Genomic DNA, 14,561 nt, shown 5'->3' on the forward strand with positions numbered 1-14,561 from the left:
AGGAATCATTTAAAATGCTCATTTTATACCAAAAGAAGGCAGAAATAGTGGCAAACATAGTAGACATCAACATATTAATATCACTTTAAATGTGAATGGTGCAAATATAATTAAAAGATACATTTTGGCAAACTGACTTTAAAAAGAAGAACTAATTACTGTTGGCCCTCTGTTTCCATGGATCTCTGCCACCACAGATTTATTGAACCACAGATTGATCCATGGATACAGATGGCCAACTGTATTAGTCCACTTTATATAAGGGACTTGAGCCTAAGTGCATATTTATATCCTTGAGGAGTCTTGGAACCAATCTCCCCCTCAGAATCAGAGGGATGATGGTGTATTTTGTTCACAAAAGGCCTGCTTTAGATATGAATACTCATGTAGGTTAACCTGTAATGCATTAGAGACTCTCTCCAATTTGAGAATAATTTGACCTTCCACCAAATAGCCCTCTTTCTAGTCCCAAAATTTTCCAAGCTCTGTCACACATCAAGAAATTTTAATATATTTTTTCTTTTCTCTGTGATGCTTGTCCATTTGCCTTTCTCATTAACCATATCCTTCTCATTCACCTTGTTGATTTCTCTATATATTCAATTATATATTTATAACTATATTTTGTTAATTGAATTGCTTTTTCTTTATCTCTTTTAGTGGACCTAACCTCATGAGAGCAAAGACTAGGTTTGTCTTGCTCACTGAAGTAATTCCATAAGTTAGATTAAGTGCTTACGTGTATCAGTTCAAGGTGGATGCGAATTGAATAACGTGATATTAATTGAAAAAATGACTTTTCGTGTATTCCATGATTCAGTTCAGTTCAGTTCAGTCGCTCAGTCATGTCCGACTCTTTGCAACCCCATGAATCGCAGCACACCAGGCCTCCCTGTCCATCACCAACTCCCGGAGTTCACTCAGACTCATGTCCATTGAGTCGGTGATGCCATCCAGCCATCTCATCTTCTGTGGTCCCCTTCTCCTCCTGCCCCCAATCCCTTCCAGCATCAGAGTCTTTTCCAATGAGTCAACTCTTCGCATGAGGTGGCCAAAGTACTGGAGTTTCAGCTTTAGCATCATTCCTTCCAAAGAAATCCCAGGGCTGATCTCCTTCAGAATGGACTTGTTGGATCTCCTTGTAGTCCAAGGGACTCTCAAGAGTCTTCTCCAACACCAGAGTTCAAAGGCATCAATTCTTTGGCGCTCAGCTTTCTTCACAGTCCAACACTCACATCCATACATGACCACTGGAAAAACCATATTATGGCTTAATACGTAATACTTTTATTTTGCCTTAACAACAGTAACAACAAAAAATGTCTGAGAGGCACAATGGGAAAGGAGATTTGAGAGATATGTGGAGACGATTTTTCCTTTAATCACATGCAAAAAAAGATTGCTTCATCCTCTTACAACAGAAACCTCAAAGTTCAGGTGCAGTGCTGGTATAAATTAGGCCTAAATTCTGTAAAGAGAGAAAATTCTTTGGTTCTTTGTTCTCAAAGGATCCTTACCAGGGACACACATGAGAAGCTAGAGCCTACTGAATGTGAGTGCTATTAACTATGGAACTATTGACTCACACACAACAAAGGCATTTCGTAAACTAAAGTGACATTAGATTTCCAACTCTGTGGGACATAAATGAATTAAGAAGAAATATTTCACTTTGATTTCCCTTGCACGCTATGGGAAATTCAGCAGTGTTTGTTATGTGGTTATTGCAATGAAGAGGAAGTCAGGTCAGCTCTCCCTCCACTGTCACCGCTTCAGGATGTAAGTAACCATGACAGCATTCATCCATCCTTAAAGCTTTTAAGAGAATTTGAGATTAGGGTTGAGGAGAAAACCCAGATGTTCTTCTAAAAGTTAGAATTACACAAAAGAGCAAAAAGGACATATCCATAAGACAGGCTACACTTTTGATGAAATACAACAAATTCCATACTCATAAGAGTTAATATACTAGTTACTATTGTTGAAGAATTGGCAAGAAAAATTTTTATCTTAAATCTGGTTATACAGCACTTAATTTTATTTACAGTCAGGAATCAGAGCAATGATATTAGAGCTAATTTGAGTACATACTGAGGATAAAGTTCGGTAACAAGGAAAATAAAGTTTAGGTGAAAAGAAGAATATATGTATTTTGCTTAGCCTGGGTACTGGAAATTTCCATAACAGCTATTTTTAGATAAAGTACTTTTATGGCTCAAAAATCTAATGTTTTTACCTTATATGCTGCTCATTTACCCGGTGTGATTTTCTTTTCTTTTTTCTTTCTCTCTTTCTTTTTTTTTTTTTTTTAACAAATAAGCTGTTTTATTTCAAAATATGTTTTAAATATTTAGCTTGAAATAAAAGGTTTATTTTTATTAAAGCGAGAGACTAAATCGAAAGTAGAAAAAAATGATTAACTTTCAGGGCTTTGGGAAATCTATTGACAGATGTTTGTTCATCAGCATATATATCCTTAGCTTGAACACATAGCTTGGCCTTTTTTATTTATGGAACAGGAACTCCATGGTAAGGTTTTTCAGCTTTTTTATTCTTTAAAAGGGAAAGAAAGGAAAGATAACTGCCTTATTCTGATTGAAATTTATACTGATGGACTAAAAACACTTCAGAGATAAGTTAGTGGTTCAGTTCAGTCACTCAGTCGTGTCCTATTCTTTGCGACCCCATGGACTGCAGCACACAAGGACTCCCTGTCCATCACCAGCTCCCAGAGCTTACGCAAACTTATGTCTATTGAGTCAGTGATGCCATCCAAGCATCTCATCCTCTGCCGTCCCCTTCTCCTCCGGCCTTCAATCTTTCCCAGCATCAGGGTCTTTTCCACTGAGTCAGTTCTTTGCATCAGGTGGCCAAAGTATTGCAGTTTCAGCTTCAGCATCAGTCTTTCCAATGAATATTCAGGACTGATTTCCTTTAGGATGGACTGGTTGGATCTCCTTGCAGTCCAAGGGACACTCAAGAGTCTTCTCCAACCACAGTTCAAAAGCATCAATTCTTCGGTGCTCAGCTTTGTTTATAGTCCAACTCTCACATCCATACATGACCACTGGAAAAACCATAGGTTTAACTAGATGGACCCTTGTTAGCAGAGTAATGTCTCTGCTTTTTAATATGCTATCTTGGTTTGTCATAGCTTTTCTTCCAATTATAGGTTAAGACAAATATATGCCCTCAAAATTATTAATAAAGTAGACAAAACCAGTGTAAAAGGAGAGATACTCAGAACAATCCCAAAGATGAAAATTAAGATATTTTTCTGAAAACAATGTAAACAAAATTTTCATGTATGACTTTTTAATGGTTAAATTTAGGGAGTAAAAAAATGTTTCATTTTCAACAAGAAACAGTGTGTTATGTACTACATTTTATTTATTATACTCTAAAGTGTGGTCATAACATCCAGTGGTCTAAATCATTTAAAAAGCTCTTTGTGAATTCACAGAAGTGCACAGATACATTGTCACAGACATTCTATCTGGGCTACTGACTTTATGGAATGAGGAATGAGGCATGATTGTCATAGGAAAGTTTATGAAATTTGCATGTAAAATGAAAATTAATTTGTGACTTGTTCATTTTTGTTGGTGGATTTCATTTATTCTGAGCAAAGATATATGGTGAAGGAGAGTCCTATTTTAAGGTGATTTTTCTATAGTTTGCCAAAAAATATTCATATGATCTTTTGAAATGTATATAGTACAATCTCATATCAAATGAGAAAAACTTCCAGCACCCCTGAAATGTAGACAGGAGATAAATGCTCACATTCACAATACCTATTACTGACATATATCTACTACAGTCTTAATATTTACTAAGTCCAAAGACTATACATACAAATGTAAACTGATCTGAGTACTTTCAAAGTTCTCAGATTCTTACCAGCTGTTGTTGCAGTGTGTGTATATATATACACACAGACATATATATCTTGCTTGCTTTAATATAGTAAGTTACAGTCTGTTTTATTGGCCACACATATAAAAAAAAAGGGTGGCAAATAAAGTCAACTTTAAAAACACATTCTGGAGTTATTTGAAAACATAATAAATTTGTATAGAGAGATTGGTTTCTATCATTTATATATATTGGGAGACAGATACCTTATTTTTCTTATGATTTGTATGAGTAACCTCAGCCTTATAGATCTTAAAAGTTTAAATACCTTACATGAGCATTTGAGTTCTCCGTGGAACAAGTGATGGCAACAATGGGAAAATGAACCCACACATCAGTGCAATATATTTTAGTATGCCATGTTTATAAACCTACTAGTATTCTCCCTGGAAAGTACCTGATAGTATACAGGCTATTATGTTCATATTAGAAAAGCTAAAAGTCACTATCAATTGAACATGAAGATTCTCTTAATATCAATAACAGACATAAATTTGTAATCCTGCACATAAACACTGGCTTTGGGATATAGAAGTTCTTAGAAGATGCACCTTGTCAAATGTTTCAAAGTGTTAGATATGCTAAGATTAAACTACATTATTCTGCCTAACTGGTTACCATTATGTCAAAAAGCAATCTTTTTCTGGTATATTTTTAATTGAAGTTACAGTACTCTCTAAAAACTGAGAGTACAAATGTTATTTAGAAACATGTTCAGCTATCAAGATATTTTCTAACTAAAAGGAATCATTTAAATCAGTTTCTCCTACTAGTCACTGTTCAGTTTCAGTTCTACAGGAGACATTTCAAAATAAGTAAAAACTGCAATGGAATGTAAAACCACTACCTGTCTTTAAAAAAATTGTTATATTTGACATGATACATTTTGGAAATTGAAGGTATATAACATACTACTTAGACTTATTTATATATTGTAATATGATTTCCATTGCTGCTGCTGCTAAGTCGCTTCAGTTGTGTCCCGCCTCTGCGCAACCCCATAGACAGCAGCCCACCAGGCTCCTCTGTCCATGGGATTCTCCAGGCAAGAACACTGGAGTGGATTGTCATTTCCTTCTCCATGATTACCACTGAAGCAATATTTATCAGATTGTTTGACTATAGTATGTACTACTGTGTATATTTATTACACTGTGCCTGAGATATCTATAGTTTACTTTCTGTTTCAGGGAAAAAAAAAAAAGCATGCTTCATGAATTTGCATTTTATCCTTGTTCAGGGACCATGCTAATTTGTATTCTAATTTTAGTCTATGTGGTGTGGAAGTGAGCACTTGATATACTACCTTGAGTTACTACAAATAAGACAAACTCTAATGTGCAGGTAATATATTAAAAGTCAAGGTGTAGAATTTTTGCTCAAATAAACTCTTAAAAATATGAAAAAATCAAGGTAGTGGACTGTGATAATTGGTAACTGGAACAAAAATATAATTTATTATGTGTTTCTTAATTTAGAAGCATATTCAAAAAAGAAAAAGCCATAAAATTTCAGGAGAATTTCAGGGAGGATATTTACTGAAAGAAAACCAGTAATGACATGATTTTTGTACTATATATATATATTTTAAATATTTACTCTGCCTACTACTTACATAGACTAAGTAGTAATCACTACTCTTTGATTTTGGATTTGGCTATGTAACTTGCTTTGGCTAATTGGATTTTGGCAGATATGACAGAAGCTGAGAATTGCTCTCTAACATCTCTTTCACAACTATAAGAATATCATGCCCAGGCTTGCTCTTGGGCGCAGGAGAAAGATACAAACTCTGGAGGCAGAAATCATTGCTCCTATCTTTTCCTAGTCTAGATCTACTCTGAATGAATAACAGTGGTTTTAACACAGTGACTTTTACGAATGTTGCAGCCTTTATATGGCATAGCTAACTGATTGTACTGAGTTCAGAACACACTGAAACATTCACCTTTTAAAACAATATTTAGATATATTAGATTTCCTTAGCCTAGCATTATCACACCCTGTTTAAAACTTATCTTTCATGATCCTCTTCAAATGCCACTTTTCTCTGAAAGCAGCAATTATTTATCAACTTACATCGATTTTCCAGAACACAGCTTTTGTATTGTTTTACAACACTAATAGATTATATCCTGTATTATAACTATCTGTGTGTTTTTCATATATCCACTTCTGGACTGTACCTGTGAAGAGTGGTTTGTATCTCACTATTCTTAGTTTTTAGAATCTAGATATTGGTTAGTATGCATATTTCATGAATATTTTTGCAAGAAATAAATATATAGGAAAAAAATGTATTTGGGAGTCCTAATCAAAAATAAAACTCTATTATTGCTTTATAGAGGAGTAAGATAAGAAAATATGTAAATTATTAAAAGAGCAAATATAAGCATAACTTAAACACATTACATATCAGTCTTGGAATCTTTGGCTTGCAGAGTTGAGGGCTCCTTAGTTGGTTTTGACTTGATATGATCAAGTGTTTTCCTTCCTTTAGTGTGATTAGAAAAAACCTCTTGTCTAACTCACTGATATTGAGGAGATATCTTCCTATATTGTAGCAAAACATTTGTTTAATGTACAAATGCTCTTGTTCTGATGATAATGGAGTATTTTTAAGCTACATTATTAAAATACCTTAAAGTATTTCTCCTGCTACAACTCTAGAATCCACAAGGAGTATTTGGTAAATTCTAAATGCATCTAAATGGAGAACAACATTTAGAATCCAGGAGCTGGACTCCAGGTGTGCTTGTTATTACATGGGTGCTATCACACAAATAAACATGTCCATATTTATGTATCTAATTATCTGTGTGTGGATATAAATATATATCTCCACAGTTGACCTTTGAACACAGAGATTGGGGTGGTAACCCTTATGCAGTAAAAAATCCCAGAATAAATTATAGTTGGCCTTCTGTATTCACAGCTCCCCATCCATGTATTCAACCAATGATAGATCCTGTAGTAACATAGTATTTATTGAGAGAAATCTGAATTTAAGTGGACCTATGCATTTCAAACTCATGTTGTTAAAGGGTCAACTGTATACACACAATGCATTTTATGAGTGATATAAATTCATCATGCTGCTGTTGCTGCTAAGTAGCTTCAGTCACGTCCAACTCTGTGTGGCCCCATAGACAGCCCACCAGGCTCCTCCGTCCCTGGGATTCTCAAGGCAAGAACACTGGAGTGGGTTGCCATTTCCTTCTCCAATCTGTGAAAGTGAAAAGTGAAAGTGAAGTCACTCAGTCATGTGCGACTCTTTGAGACCCTGTGGACTGTAGCCTACCAGTCCACAGGCTCCTCTGTCCATGGGGATTTTCCAGGCAAGAGTACTGGAGTGGGTTGCCATTTCCTGCTCCAAAATTCATCATATATATACATATATATGTATAAATTTGTATTAAAGTTGAATTCATATCCAATATCACAGAGTTAAATGTAGCTGCCTACTTTCTTTACTTGTGAATTACTTCTTTAGCAGTGAGAAACCTGGTTCTTATATACTGCAAGATATTTGATTAACTGCAGTATATATGCAAAGCAATTTAAGAATTGCTACCGATATTCCTACATTCCTGCTTAAAGCATATTTATTCAACAGTATTCAGGCAAGATACTGTTTTCTGAAGTGACTTAAAATATATTTTCCTTTGTACTGAACAGCACATAAACAATAGTTAGGTTTATTTGTTAGTATTGGTATTTCATTTTTAATTTCCCCACATCCTAATTGATTTTAATTGTTAATTTATTTGGGGAGTATGTTAATTGCTTATGAAATATGGCTATGGCTGTAAAGTTTGAACTACACGAAAGATTATGAGAAATGTCACTTCCTCCTCATCTCTGCTATCATATTACCAACATTTGCTCTTTTCTATATTGTTTCTATCCACCTCTGATAGGAAACAGAACACTTTAGTTTCTGGTTTATCCTTCTATCAATGTCAGAAAATGCATTCTCAAAAAAAAGATGCAGGCTTATTGAAAAACACAGGTGTCAAACTGCCAAACTGAAGTAGCTGTTAACAATTTGAGCAGCAAAATAAATACGGTAGACTTTGATTTTTACCCAGAAAGCTGAAATAATTGTGAATTCATTAATATATAGGTACCACTCTTAATATATTAACCAAAAAAGAAAGACAATATGTGTAGAGTGGAAGAAACAGGAGGATCCACATCACCAGTAGTAACAACAGAAATTTGAGCCTTGTGAAATGGTATGCTAAAAACTCCACATTAGCACTGTGATATTCTTGACAAGAAAATATATAGTCGTAAAGAAGTCTCACACTCAACCAAATTCACTTACGTTAGACACAGTGTTATCAACATTCTTTGAAAGTGTCTAGGTAATGAAATAAAGTCTGAGTAGTGTACAGACTAAAAGAAACTAAGGAGTAACTAAGAGCAATGTGGGATCCTGGGTTTGATCTTGGAGCGAAAATAAAATGTTAGTAGAAAAATTGATGAAACGTGAATAATGTCTTTAATTTAGTTCTTAGTATTGTACCAGTGTTCATCTTCTGGTTCTAACAGTTACACTTTGTTATATAAAATGGAACTATTAGAGAAATCTAGAGGAGGGATATATGAACTCTTTGTAGAAATTTTTAACTATTCTCTAAGTCTAAAGTTTAGAAAAGCTTCAAAAATATCTCTAATTTTCCTGTGATTCAATTACTTTATTAATATTTATCAAAACTGTGGGTATCTTTAAATACATAATACCTTTCATGTCAAAATTTGGAGTGGGATCTAGTCATTTGATTCCAAGTTCAATAATCTTTCCAATACTCTGTGTTCTTCCAAATCTTCTAGGGGTATTTTTGCTCAAAGTGCAATTGATTTGCTAATGCATTGTACCTCAAGTCTACTGTTAGGCATTATAAAATATGAGGCTCTTTTTTTTTTAAGAAAGTTCATATGCCCCCTATTCTTGACTCCTCCAAAAATAACCCATAAAATCCTCCATTTAATTTTGTGGTTATCCAAGATTTATTTTTAAGAAGGCAGTAGTCTCTCCTTTTTTTATATAGATCTTAGAATTGGAGAGCAGAGAAAAATCATTTAGAATATTTTTATATTGCTTTCCTGTTCTAAGCTTGTTCTTAAAATTAGTTGTTTCAAATTATCTCTGTGGTTTATAATATTCTTTCTGCTTCTTTTGATGGCATTAAAAATCTTTAATAAGACAACATATATTTTTAAAAACACTATCGATAGAGAACAAATAATTATTAGTGCATATAATGAAGAATTTCCTCCTGATTTCCAAAATTAGCACTTTCATTCTTCAAGTCATGTTTAAAATCATGCTTTCTTATGCTAAATTATGAAATAAAATAAAACTATCAGGAATTACTAGATATTCTCATTTTGCATTTTGATTTGGTGCATTTTCCAGTGACGCATTTTTACTTGTTTGGTAGATTGTGGCTTAAATGCCACCAGTGCCTGTTAAAACATACAGAAAATTAAGCTCATAGTTACATGCTGAATTTTATACATAGTTCTATAGTGATACTGCTATTTGTATTGATTTATTAGTTTATAGCAGTTAATGAAATCAATATATTGCTGTGGTACCCAGAAATTAATCATTGGCTTAAAAAATCATCATTTGAGGATTCATCAGCAAAATAAAGTTTTTAATAAATTAAAATTCTAGGTTTGGAATCATTAGGCTAAATTTTCTGAATTTATTTCCTGAGTCTTGCACTATAGCATCTATAATGCCATCCTTTAAGTAATTGATTTTACATGTGCTTCATTCCCATTTTGATTAGCTAACTGAGAAGATTATAATTGTCATTTTAACTTAAAACTTAAAGTGAAGTTACTTCTAAGAAAGATCCTGGATGGAAATACACAGAGACAAATCCATTTAAACAGCACATTACTTTGAGAATCCCACAGAGCTGAACTCAATAGGAGCTGTTGATAATGCAAACCCTGGGGACATACTTATTAGTCTGCCCACCAAGTGGACTGTGTGTGTGTTGTGAACTCTGTGGGTTAGCAATAGCCGATGATTTAAAGCTGGTAGAAGAGTCACTCTAGACATTTAAAATACAGTTACCTACCCTTTTCTGGCATTTAAAATAAAATGAGTCGGTGTAAAGTTGGTGAAATAGATTTGAGACTCTCCAAAGTGATACATGAAGTTGTCATGTGGTTTTGTAATTCCAAGTTTAAGTTAAATACGAATGTTTAACCTTTCAAGGATTTCCTCTTTTTGCCAAGGTGGGGATGAGGGACATCAAATGTAATCAAATGTCAATTGAGTGTTTATAGTTCTTGGTCTCCAGAAATAAGAAAGTAAAGAAAGGTATTCTGTCTCAACTAAAACGTGCATGAATAGAATAATTTCCAAATGGCTGATATATGTAATAATGATGATAGAATGAGGAAAAGATAAAAACCATTTTAAATTTAATTACAAAAAGAAATAGAAGGGGCATGTTTTGATAGGGTGTGGCTGTCAGAATTTCAAGAAGCAGCCTCTGAAAACTTGTGACCTCTTTGATGTCCTCAACTCTATCTTCATTCTCTCTTCCTCTGAGTTAGAGACTGTTAAGTGTTATTAACATATTAGCTTACTGTGTTAACTTGGTATGTATACTAAAGAGAGATGTAAACCAAGTTAAACTTCCTCTCACTCTGTTCATATGTGTACTATAGATAGCAGAATTTCTAGGTAGTCACATGGAATTTGAATTTTAAACTATTTTAGAGATCAATCCCAAATTCACCCATTATTTTTGTTCTCTTGGTCATCTCACTGGGAATCTTGCGAACTGTAAATAAACCTAAATTTTTCAAATTTTTGTATTACTTGGAAATCTAGACAGTGAAATTCCCCATCCTCCACCATGAAAAATTATTATAATGTATTAAATACTATAAGATATAAATCATACAGGATTTTCTAATGCAATTTACATAAAATCTGCAAGCTTCGTAATCAAAAACAGTTAAGGAAAATCTGACAACAGTGCCATTAGAACAGGCGTAAGGGAGAAGCTTATTCATAGATTCATTTACAAGATGAAAGCAGAGGGACTGCTAGACTCACAGAAACTTTGTTCTATATTGTATAGTTGTGGTAACAAGATTAGTTACTGGTGAATTATGACTCTTCTCTTCACCATCCCCCAAACAGGATATGTGTGATTTGAAGTCTCACCTTTACGTGAACTTTAACACTTACCTCCAAGTCTATGTTAGTATTTTCAGTCTTAAGCCATAGCATGTTTAAAAGTGATTAAAAAAAAATCCTCAAAAACTAGTTTTGCTTTAGTTTGGAATTATTAGAAGTTCAATTTAATTTATGTGTATTCTTTTGTTCTTGCTATAGTATCCACACTTAATATTTTGGTGTTAATAGCTATACTTTCAAAGATTTACTGTGCATCTAGAGTTGTGAATAGTGCTTTGCTTATGTATTTCATGGAGTCTTCTTGGTAGCTTATTTGATCACTTTTATATAAAATGAAATACTGAAAATGTGATGTCACACAGCTGGTAAAGGGTGGAAGATTTAAGTCCACACCTGACTGATTGGTTCCCCTGTGCTTTTCAACATTTCATGAGTGCATAAATTTTTAAGAAATTGGATAAGCAATTAGATTAGCATTAACAGTCCTTAAAATTGGTTTTCCAAGACTCAAAGGAAACAGTTGTTGGTGAAGTGTACATTTTTTCTTCTTAATTCTAAAAAAAAAAAAAAGAAAAAATACAGAATTTTACTTGCAGTGCTGCCAGCTGGACCTTTTATTCATAGCCTTAGGTTGACCAGCATATAGATGATTAAAATATTGTTTTCCCATAAGAATATTGTGGTTTCTGGACTAGAATTTTTATAGTTCTAGAGAAAGTCCAAAGTAGTGATCACAACTCATGTTGTCTGACACATTTTTGAGGAATTCCTCTTTAACTGAAGGAAAAGTACTTGCCTAACTTCTACTTGAACATGAGATACAACTATTAGGGAAATTGGGCTTGAGACGACTATGGCCCATAAAATGCATCTTCTCATTTTATCTCAATTTGTGGTATAAAAGCTTCTTTAAATAATTGGCTCCATATATATCATTTTCTTATGATCCATCACTATTATCTCCCCTATCTGTAAACAGACATGTGGAATTTGAAAGATAATATCACGTCCTACTTTGTCAAAAATTCTACCTTTTTTGATGATTTCTGAAATGCCAAATAAAATGCCCTCTTTAACAAATAAGGAGCTAAATTATTTGGACTGTTTCCTGTAAACAATTCTAAGGTTAAAATATAGTAAGATACCCAGTTGTTGGTGGTTGTTTAGTTGCTAAGTCATGTCCAACTCCTCTAAGATACCCAGTAAGGCAAATATATCTATATTAAAAGGCATTTAAGCAGCAGCATCAGAGAAGGCAATGGCACCCCACTCCAGTACTCTTGCCTGGAAAATTCCATGGATGGAGGAGCCTGGTAGGCCGCAGTCCATGGAGTCACTGGGAGTCAGACACGACTAAGCGACTTCACTTTCATTTTTCACTTTCATGCATTGGAGAAGGAAATGGCAACCCACTCCAGTGTTCTTGCCTGGAGAATCTCCGGGACGGGGGAGCCTGGTGGGCTGCCATCTATGGGGTCGCACAGAGTCGGACACAACTGAAGTGACTTAGCAGCAGCAGTAGCAGCAGCAAGCAGCATCATAATTCTGTTTAAAATTTCGAGTAATGCACATTTTCAGGGAATGGCTCCTAAAAAGTAAAGTAACAATTACATTTTAAAGTCTGAAAAAAAATGTGTCAAACTTGACTAAAGGGCCAGTCAGGGAAGAGTACTACTGTTTTGGCTGGACAACGTACTGAGGGAGGAAATCTTTAGAAACTCAGATTATGATTTATATAATCGATAAATTTTTATTTTCTCTTTGAAGATTAATGTATTGGCATTCATATATTTTGGTATTGGCTCAGTTGACAGCCAGAAGTGATAAGGTTTCACTATCCAAAGTTCAGTCATTATTAGGAAGAAGACACCCTGGAGAGATTTCGTACATTGATTTAATCTAGATACAAGTTTGCCAGGTGGTTGAACACAGAAAATCTTCCTAAATAGTTGAGGGCACTTATGGGGCATAAGTCAGTTTGTGAATGTTAAGCTTGTATGGGTTAGCATCTTGTCTCATGTGGAAGAGGCAGGCTGCAAATAATGTTTTAATTGAAATAAGTACCCTGATTGTCTCTTGTCAAGCTAGTGATCTTTACTGAATTTCCATCACTTTTCCAGGTTTTTCCATCAGCACCCTCTTTAAGTAACAGTAGTCTCATTTTTCTTTGGGGGAATTATCCACTTCCTGTAAAAAATTTTGTTTTGTCTGTCAGACATGATGTCCCTCTGAAAAAGATCTTGTATATAGTCCCAGTCTCAAAGACTAGTTGTTCAATTGCTCAGTTGTGTCTGACTCTTTATAACCCCATGGACTGCAGCACGCCAGGCTTCCCTGCCTTTCACCATCTCCTGGAGCTTGCTCAAACTCATGTACATTGAGTTGATGATGTCATCCAACCATCTCATCCCCTGTCATTCCCTTCTCCTGCCTTCAATCTTTCCCAGCATCAGGTGGCCAAAGTATTGAAGCTCCAGCTTCAGCATCAGTCCTTCCAATGAATATTCAAGGTGAATTTCCTTTAGGATTGACTGGTTTGATCTCCTTGTCATCCAAGGGACTCTCAAAAGTCTTCTCCAGCACCAAAGTTTGAAGGTATCAGGCGTTAGGCACTCAGCCTGTTTTATTGTCCAACTCTCACATCCATACATGACTAGTGGAAAAACCCGAGCTTTTACTAGACAGATCTTTGCCAGCAAAGTAATATCTCTGCTTTTTAATATGCTGTCTAGGTTTGTCATAGCTTTTCTTCCAAGGAGCAAGTGTCTTTTAATTTCATGGCTGCATTACCATCCACAGTGATTTTGGAGCCCAAGAAAAGAGCCTGTCACTGTTTCCATTGTTTCTCCATCTATTTGCCATGAAGTGATGGGACCAGATGTCATGATTTTAGGTTTTGAGTGTTGAGTTTTAAGCCAGCTTTTTCAATCTCCTCTTTCACCTTCATCAAGAGGCTCTGGATTAGCAAAAATGCAGTGCAGCCATCATTTAAAAGATCAAAGAGATAATTGAGTTGACCAAATTCCATTTTTTAATGCTTCTTCAGGCTTTTCAGTTTTGAACACAGACTACCACCTTCACCTTCCTTTGAGTGAAGAGTGAGCATTTGGTCCTAGTTTGTTGTTATTCAGTCGCTAAGTCATGCTCAACTCTTCTGTGACCCGATAGACTGTAGCCCACCAGTCTCCTCTCTTCATGGGATTTCCCAGGCAAGGGTGGGTTGCCCTTTCCTTCTCCAGGGGATCTTCCCAACCCAGAGACTGAGCCTGCATCTCCTTCATTGGCAAGCGGATTCTTTACGGAAGCCACCACAGAAGCCCTTGGCCCAAGTTAGGCCAATGCAATTTTCTCCTCCTAGAATTTAAGTATGACTAACAGAAGCTGATTCTCTTTGGAGATAATACCCTGGTGTCCTATAGGAACCACCTGTTTGTTTCCATTATTTATATCATTTTCTTCTGTG

At 35.0% G+C, this 14,561-nt stretch overlaps 1 long non-coding RNA gene and 1 pseudogene across 1 annotated transcript in view; one reads left to right on the forward strand and one right to left on the reverse strand.

Moving 5' to 3' along the window:
- LOC147359247 (uncharacterized) overlaps positions 1 to 14,561 on the forward strand; it is a 157,164-nt gene that overhangs the window by 90,731 nt on the left and 51,872 nt on the right. The gene's annotated exons all lie outside the window — the stretch shown is intronic.
- On the reverse strand, positions 5,114 to 5,212 carry LOC147359248 (U6 spliceosomal RNA; annotated as a pseudogene).

Source organism: Bos grunniens, chromosome 14 (genome assembly GCF_055505025.1).
Source record: "Bos grunniens cultivar Pamir isolate PY7600 chromosome 14, Bosgru_T2T1.0, whole genome shotgun sequence".
Lineage (NCBI taxonomy): Eukaryota > Metazoa > Chordata > Mammalia > Artiodactyla > Bovidae > Bos > Bos grunniens.